This window comes from Triticum aestivum, chromosome 4A (assembly GCF_018294505.1).
Source record: "Triticum aestivum cultivar Chinese Spring chromosome 4A, IWGSC CS RefSeq v2.1, whole genome shotgun sequence".
Classification (NCBI taxonomy): Eukaryota; Viridiplantae; Streptophyta; class Magnoliopsida; order Poales; family Poaceae; genus Triticum; species Triticum aestivum.
In genome coordinates, this window is record NC_057803.1 from 720,478,136 (window position 1) to 720,487,348 (window position 9,213).

The following is a 9,213-nucleotide window of genomic DNA, read 5'->3' on the forward strand; positions in this document are numbered from 1 at the left end:
GGATCAAAAGTGGAGATGTCTTTGCAGAAGAAAGATAGCACTACGCTACTCTCTTGCAAGAATAAGGGGAGCTACCTCATTTGCAATCTTGAAGGCTGTTCCAAGGGGGCTGGAAGCGGCATCTTGAATATCCAAGAATTTCACTGCTTCCACAAAATCCAGATGGTGTGTGAGGTTATAATGGGAGCATGGCTCTGGTATTCTGTACAAGATCCAAATGCACCATCTCCCACAAGAATTGATATTCAGTATTGAGTGTACATGCCAAAGTTAGGTGGGGACAACAGAGCAAAGCACACAAGTGTTGCGAAACCTCTTTGGAGAACGGGAAATAAAGGTTCTACGCGACTCCAAGATTCGGTCCAAAATTAATGGATGGGTAGATAGATAATGTGCTCACGAACATTTGTCGGTCTAAGCTAGCCCAACACTTATAAATGTGGAATCACTACTTATTGTAGCCTCTACCTGTGTTATCAGGATACTACTAGCAGCCAAACAAACATAAACAGAGTCGTGGCACCAGAGAGATATGGACATAGCAGTGACAATTGTTATGGGTTGGATAAGTGTAATTTGTTGAGAAATATGGACGGGAGGCATATGGAAACACATCTTCTCCAAAAATCATATACCCTGTCTATCCAGCTTAATCGATTGCAGCAATATAATAGCTCCCATGCCTGGTCAGGCGTATTGACCGGAGCAATTTTAGTGGCTGCATGCTCCCAGCTGTAATTAGCGCAGCAACTGGAGCAGAAACGAGACAAAATTCTTCGATGTCATTGCTGTGGCCATGTAAATTCAAATGGTTTAACGTGGCTCATGGGCCCTTTAATCCCGAATGGAGGAAGTAAGATGTAAAAAGAGGTTTACACCACGAATTCCCAAGGAGGGCACTTAGCAATAATGCTAAGGTAATGGCAGAGGACTTGAAGACTATGGTACAAATCAGGGACAAACTACTACAAGGTGGATAGATTGAAAATGGAAGAAGAGGAATATCATTTTTCTCTCTATCTCAACGCGTAGGTTGCAACGTATTTTCATCTCACGAAAGCCTATGATTGCTACAAATGGGAATCAAGACTTACGATTTTACGGTATACAAAAGTGGGGCGCGGGGGGGCTTGGGAGTTTATACCTCCTACATGCCGCAATGATGGTTGGAAATTGGAATCGGAGAAAACACGGGTGGGGGTGTATCAGGTAGAGATAGGAAGCACAGAAAAACACGCGCGTGCGAGAGAGAGAGAGAGAGAGAGAGAGAGAGAGAGAGAGAGTCGGTGCGAAGGAAGAGGATACCCACTTCACGTGAGGCATGTTGTGCCTCTTACACACACTACATATCATACATGTTGTCAGTTGGTAGTACGTGCATACTCCCTCCATCCCAACTTACTTATTGCATAAATGAATATAAATGGATGTATCTAGAACTAAAAATACATCTATATACATCCATTTCTGCGACACATAATTCCGGATGGAGGGACCATAAACTTTTACCTTGAAGAACTCAAAAACTAAGTGAAACACTTTGAATTATAAGTTATTGATACGTCCCAAATGTTACTATAATTTTATGTCATGTTCATGCCATATGTTTTGCACTTATACACACTTCTATACAACGTTTTCACTTTTTTGGATCAACATATTATTGCGAGAGTGTCAAATGTTGTTTTTTGCTTTACAGAAAAATATATCTCACAAAGCGATAAAAATCATAAAATATCCCGACTGAGATTTTAATAATAATTAAGGAGAACATGGTGGAGCCAAGAACCGGTAAAGAGGGGCCGTCGAGACTAACAAGTCATCAATCCCCCGTGCTCAGGTCTAGGGAATGCTACTAGGGCGTGTGGGGCCTACTGGTACCCTTCCCACGCATCGTTGGCCCTCCGTCTATATATCCACAAAAATATCAAATCTATTGTTGAAGAATTTTTATGATGCTACCTCGACTGGAACGAGGCAATCCAATCTATAATCCTTTTCTGATACTCTGCGGGAGGGGAAAAATATATCGAGAGCCACCTTCATCAACTTTGCTGTGTCACGGACCGCATTTGTGGCCTTCTTCTCTCTGCCAAAGCAATCATGAATGGCTAGAAGCAACGAGCAACTCTAGGGTTGTAGGCCACATTCTTTCATGTAATTTGTAGGCTATTTTGTTAGCGCAAACAAAGATGACATGTCATTTGGAATATTGAAGGCCAGCTCAGTAAGGGCTAGTGGGTAGCATTGATGTACGTAGATTCGAGCATGTCACTCCTTCCACAAATTTCAGATGCTATATGACGCTATAACATTGACGATTGTTTTGGTTTTCAATGTATACTCGTCTCCCACAAGCATGGCAACTCGGTGTTGAGTGTAGAGGGAAGAGACGGAGAAGTGGTAGCAGAGCACACATGCTTAGCCAAAGCTCTTTCGGTAAAGGGCAATGAATGCTCAAGTGCGATGCAAATTCAAAAAATGAGTGAAATTAATATATATAGCTAATGTACTCACCAACCTTCACCAGTCTATAAAAGGAACACTACTCTTTGTGGTCTTTCTGTAGCCTTCACGTTATCAGGATAGTACTAGCAGTAGCGAGAGAGCAGTGACAAAACCAATCGGCTGGATCAGTGCAATTCATTGAGAAATATGAATGGGAGGCATTTGGAAACAAATCATATTTAAAAATAATACGAGACATATGGATAGCTGTAGTTCACTTGTTTCGGAGGAGGAAACATAGCTGCAACCTTGAGATAATCATAGCTGCATAGGAAAGATCGGTACATGTCAGTGGACACTAGCTCTACAACAAGGTGGGTACGTAGCTAAAGAAATTGGAAAGGGGAGAAGACGAATTTCACATTCTAAAAAATGGATCGATTTTTGCCTCTCTGACTCCTCAACCCTGAGATTACCACCAATTTTCACCTCACAGACGGGGAGTATTACATTGTTTCAAGACGCCGTATTGGTCGCCGGAATCAATGTGTCAGCCACCAGGCTGAAGGGATGAGTCAGGTTGAGAGAGGAAGGCGGGTTGCTGTAGGAGAGCATCAGAAGCTATATCTCGCCTACGAGGTGGATATAGATTTCGCCTTTAGCAATGCCGCATGAGGGCCGGAACATCGTAAAAAACACAAAATTGGGGCTGTGAAAAAGTTTATTGTTCATGCACTGTTCAGACTGATTTTTTTCTGAGAGCAACTCAGATGTACGAATGCGTTGAAAACTGGCATGGACATCACACACTCAAACATCCTCCGTGCAAAAAAAAATCCAACTTTTATGAATTTTCCTAGTATCTTTTGATTTTACTGTTCACCGAGATCAGATGTGGTCAAGTGCAGAAATGGATCTTTGTGTTTTCCACGCCCTCCATCTTACTACAAATGCAAACTGCAAATGTTCCCCGACTAGAATGGAACAAGATTATAGCTTCATTCATAGGATATGACATGCTATTTTTGTTTGGATTTAGTTAGCCAAACAAGCCAAAGCTGTACCATTCATTGTAGTAGTGAAAAGTTTTACAACCTAACAAGGATCAAAAATGGAAAAGTCTTTGCAGAAGAAAGATATCACTACGCTTGCAGGAATCAGGGGTGCCAACTCATTTGCAATCTTGAAGGCCGTCGCAAGGGTGCTGGAGGCAGCGGGATCTTCGATATCAAAGAATTTCATTCCTTCCACAAAATCCAGATGGTGTGTGAGGTTATAATGGGAGCATGGCTCTGTTATTTTGTACTAGATCCACATGCATCATCTCCCACGAGAATTGATATTCAGTAGTGAGTGTACATGCCAAGGTTAGCTGGGGACAAGTGTAGCCAAACCTCTTTGGAGAAAGGGAAATAAAGCTTCGGGTACAACGCAGACTCCAATATTTAGTCATAAAATTAATTGATGGATAACTTCTTGTAGTCTCTACCTATGTTGTAAGGATATTACTAGCGGCCAAACAAACACGGAAAGAGTCGTGGCGTTAGAGAGGGGGCATAGCAGTGAAAATTGTGATGGGATGGATCATAGTAATTTGTTGGGAATTATGGATGGGAGGCATATGGAAACACATCTTCTCCAAAAATCATATACCCCCTCCATCCAGCTTAATTCATCTACTACTCCTTTTTGGTGTTGTCATGTCAGATTTTCCATATGAATCTGTACTAATTTCCATTCCTGGCACCGTTTTGAGCTTGCAAACATGCATCTCCCAATGAAATGTACTAAGTAATGCTCTGTGTTTTTTATGTCAGCTGGGGACAAGACGTGGAAAATGTGTTGAGCTCTCCAAGTTCTCCGCTGGCTGGTAGCCTCTGAAATGGTGCAAGGCGAAGCTGAGAGAGATCTCGACATTTCTCTACTGCGAATGGAACATGAGTGCATTGATCTCGGGGCTTCAGTGTAGTGGAGGGCAGTAGCAAGGTGCGCTGCTACTCAGAAGTAGTTTACAAGTTGCAATTGTTGGCCCAGATAAAAAACCGGTGCTTGGGGAACACCATGGAATGGAATGGTTGATCAACCTCAACAGATGACCTTCAGTTTTCATTTTTTACTACGGACTTACTTTGTTTCTCTAGTAATCTGTTTTTCTAGTGATGGTTTATTGCTCTCCAGTTGTTCCTGCCAGTATGTTTGTGCTTGTGTGTAATTAAAGAATGAGGATTGCATATGTTGTTATAAAAGTCACGCTAATTTAAGAATTTGTTTGAATTTTCTCTACTTCGAAACGGCAGCGACCAGTCTGACTCCGTGGAGTCGGCAGCGCGGAGCAGAGCAGTCCCATAGTATAAATAAACCTGATGAGAATACACACTTACTCTGGTTTGAGTAACACATCCCTCAAGACGATGACAACACAACTCTTATTTTTATTACGACAAGCAAAAACTGCAAATCAGAGAGATCATCTAGAGAGAGAGTTTATAGTTCACCATGATCTCTCTGATTGGTTCCGCTGGTTGAGGATGCACAAATCCGCTACTCATTCCTTTCCTCTCTCTCCATCTGGATGTAATGAGGTATGTATGTTATCATGAGTGAGGTATGTATGTAATCTGGGGAGTCGCAGTCGTCGGTCATCATGAGTGAGGTATGTATGTAATCAATGTTGTATGGAAGTAATGTTAAACCATAGAAAACTGTTTTCATGGCTATGTTATGATTGTGTAGGTGACAGAATATGAGAGGAAAAAGAATGTCCAAGATACTGCTAGTGCAGATGATAAGAGGGATATGTTCATGCAGATAATACAAATGACTTTTATGTCTCACGATGCTGCTTTTGATTTCTACAACAGCTATGCTAGAAATAATTGTTTCAGCATTAGAAAGGGCAAGGTCGGGTATAGCAAAACCGAGTCACATCATATGCGTTATAGGCGGTTTGTTTGTTCCAGACAAGGAAAACGTGACAGCAGGTTGCTAACCGAGGAAGGACACAACCGTAGGCTCAGACCCCAGACACACTGCCACTGCGAAGCGCACCTGATCGTGAAGCTTGAACAAACGCGTGGGATTTGGTATGTTGAAAGTTTTGAGGACAAGCATAGCCAGATCTTGGCAGGACCGGACGAGGTACCTTTTCTTTGGTCCCACAGAAAAATCAAAGAGTACCAGAAAGCTGAGATAATGTCCATGGGAGCTGCAGGGATTAGAATTCACGACATGATGGATTCCTTCATCAGCAAACATGTATGGTATGGCGGTGTTGGTTTTACCAGGCATGAAATATAAAACCTTTGTGCCAGGGAGAAGAGGAAGCTGCTTTCAAAAGGTGATGCTGCCACAGCCATAAGCATCATGGTCAGTAGGAAACAAAGGGATCCTAGCTTCTTTTTCAAGTACAAGCTAGATAAGGAAGGACATATGAATAGGATGTTCTGGTGTGACTCCCAGTCTTGTCATGACTATGAGGACTTCGGCGACGTTCTTGTATTTGACAGCACGTACAAGATGAACCGGTATGGTATGCCATTCATACCATTTGTTGGTCTTAACAATCACCGGAAGACCACTGTTTTTGCTTGTGCCATAGTTTCCAACGAGACCGAAGAGACATATGTGTGGCTGTTGCAGACTTTTTTGAGGTCCATTTGTCAAAAGATGCCGAAGAGTGTTATCACGGACGCCGACGATGCGATGATCAAGGCAATGCGCTAAGTCTTGCCAGACGTGTTGCACCGTATATGTACATGGCATATGGAAAAAATATGAAGATTCACCTCAGTTACAAGTCCTTGAAGGAGTTCCGAACTCTTCTGTACTACAGCACGTCCACGGCCACGTTTGAGGAGAGATGGCACGCGTTTTTCAAAAGATGGCAGTCGAAAAAACAGTAACATGGTTGAGACGAATGTATAAGAAGAGGAGACTCTGGGCGGCGGCTTATCTAACAGAGGGGTTTTGACTTGGCATGAAAAGCAACTAGAGGAGTGAAAGTCTAAACTAATGCCTTCACCTCCACCTAGACGGTGAAATGACCCTGGTGAATATGATTTTGCACTATGAGAACGCCATTGTACGTATCCATGAGAACGAGGCGTGAGATGACTGCACGGCCTCACAAATTTTATCAGTGCCATTTACTAGCTCGAGGGAACTTGAGATAGCTGCTTCTAACGTCTTCACTCCAGCAAACTTCTATATGTTGCAAGATGATCTTAGGAAAATTGGCGGCATGGAGATTGTAGAAATAAAGCTCGGAGATGGATCACAACAGTACATCGTGGCACTAGTAGAAAAGGGGGTAATGGTCCAGGCCGGTCCAGCCCATTAGTCCCGGTTCAATCCAGAACCGGGACCAATGGGGGCATTGGACCCGGTTCGTGAGCCCCGGGGGCCGGCCGGGCCACGTGGGCTATTGGTCCCGGTTCGTCTGGACCTTTTGGTCCCGGTTGGTGGGGCGAACCGGGACCAATGGGCCTCGCTCCTAGCCCACCACCATTGGTCCCGGTTGGTGGCACGAACCGGGACCAAAGGCAACCCTTTAGTCCCGGTTCATGCGACCAACCGGGACCAATGGTGGTGCCTATATATACCCCCTCGCGCAAGAGCAGAGCACACTGCTCTGTTTTTTCTGGCCGAGGGGGAGAGGGCTTGGTGGTGCTCTAGCTCACCTCCTATGCACACAAGGTGTTTGATGGAATGCCCGAGCCACACTACTTAAGGTTTCTCCTCTCCAAGCTCGACCACCAAGCTCCATTTTCCTCAATATTTGTCTAGGTTTAGCAGTCCGTCACGCCCCGTCCCCATCTTCAACATCGTCGATCACCCGCACCGATCTCATCGCCGGCACCACCGTGGTGAGCCTCTTGTTCTTATCTTCTTTCTGAAAGGAAAAATATTCTTACTTGTATGTTTAGATATATAGATACTTTTATAATTTTCTTACTTTTATTATTGCATCTTATATAGTGCGATGGTTTTGGTATCCGCCCCCGTCGGCCCTCGTCCTGTCTATGATTCGGATATGGTATATATTATCTTTTCATAACTATTGGTTCATTTATTGTTTATGACAATTATGCCGACCAACGTGACATAGATTTTATTTATCTAGGAGGTTGTTGAACCGGAAATTCCAACCGACCCTATTGTCGAGAGGTTAAATTTAGTTGAAGAAGAAAACAATTTGTTAAAGGAAAAAATTAGAAAATTTGAGGAGGAGAAGATGATATTGGAGTTGCCTGTTGCGGATGTCGTCGATGATCACAAGATCAAGATGGATTCAATGCGCTTGAAGATTAGAAAGATTAGAAAATATGCCATTCATACCGAGGCTTGGTATCATTATGCCGTTGGATCAGTTGTTACATTGGTTGCGATTATGATCGCATTTGTTTTCGCATTGAACTTTTTTACATAGTTTCAGTGTATGGTTTAATTAATTTAGATGCTCTGCAGAGCTTTATGTTGTTAGATGAGAACTATGTATGTACTTTGGTTTTAATGTGATGATGAACTTCTATTAATTTGGTCACTTAATTATCTATTCATGATGTTCTGTAATGATTTTTGACACACTTAATTATATATAATGCACACAGATGAACCGGCAATGGATGTACGGTTCAAGACACACCTCCGAGTACATTAAGGGCGTGCATGATTTTCTCGAAGTGGCTGAGGCAAACAAGTAGAATGGTTTTATGTGTTGTCCATGCCCTATATGTGGGAATACGAAGTCCTAATATGACCGAAAAATCCTCCACACCCACCTGCTTTACAAGGGTTTCATGCCACACTATAATGTTTGGACGAGGCACGGAGAAATAGGGGTTATGATGGAAGACGGCGAAGAAGAAGAGTACGATGACAACTATGTGCCCCCTGAATACGGTGATGCTACTGAAGATCAAGAAGAACCAGACGATGTGCACGATGATGCTGCAACGGGCGAAGTTGCTGAAGATCAAGAAGAACCAGACGATGTGCCCAATGATGATGATCTCCGCCGGGTCATTGTCGATGCAAGGACGCAATGCGAAAGTCAAAAGGAGAAGCTGAAGTTCGATCGCATGTTAGAGGACCACAAAAAAGGGTTGTACCCCAATTGCGAAGATGGCAACACAAAGCTCGGTACCGTACTGGAATTGCTGCAGTGGAAGGCAGAGAATGTTGTGCCTGACAAAGGATTTGAGAAGCTACTGAAAATATTGAAGAAGAAGCTTTTTCAGATACTTGTTCAACATATTTTTGAATGCTTTATTGCCATTTTTGATATACATGGTCAAAAATTTTCATCATCTTTTAATACATGTTCAACATTTTCTCTATACACATTTAATATTTTTCATATGCTTGATCAACATTTTTCAGATACTTGTTCAACATTTTTTCAAATGATTGATTAACATGTTTATATACTTGATAAAAAATCTTTATTTTTTAATACATGATCAAAAAAAATTATACACATTTAACATTTTCCAAATGCATGATTAACCTTTTTTCAAAAACTTGTTCAACATTTTTTTCAAATGCTTGATTAACATTTTTCCTATACATGCTAAAAAATTCCATCATCTTTTAATAAATGCTCAACATTTTCTATATACACATTTATGTTTTTTCAAATGCTTGATCAACATTTTTCATATACCTGTTCAACATCTTTTAAAAAAAATTCATCATATTTTAATACATGCTCAACATTTTCTCTGTACACATTTAATATTTTTCATATGTTTGATCAACTTTTTT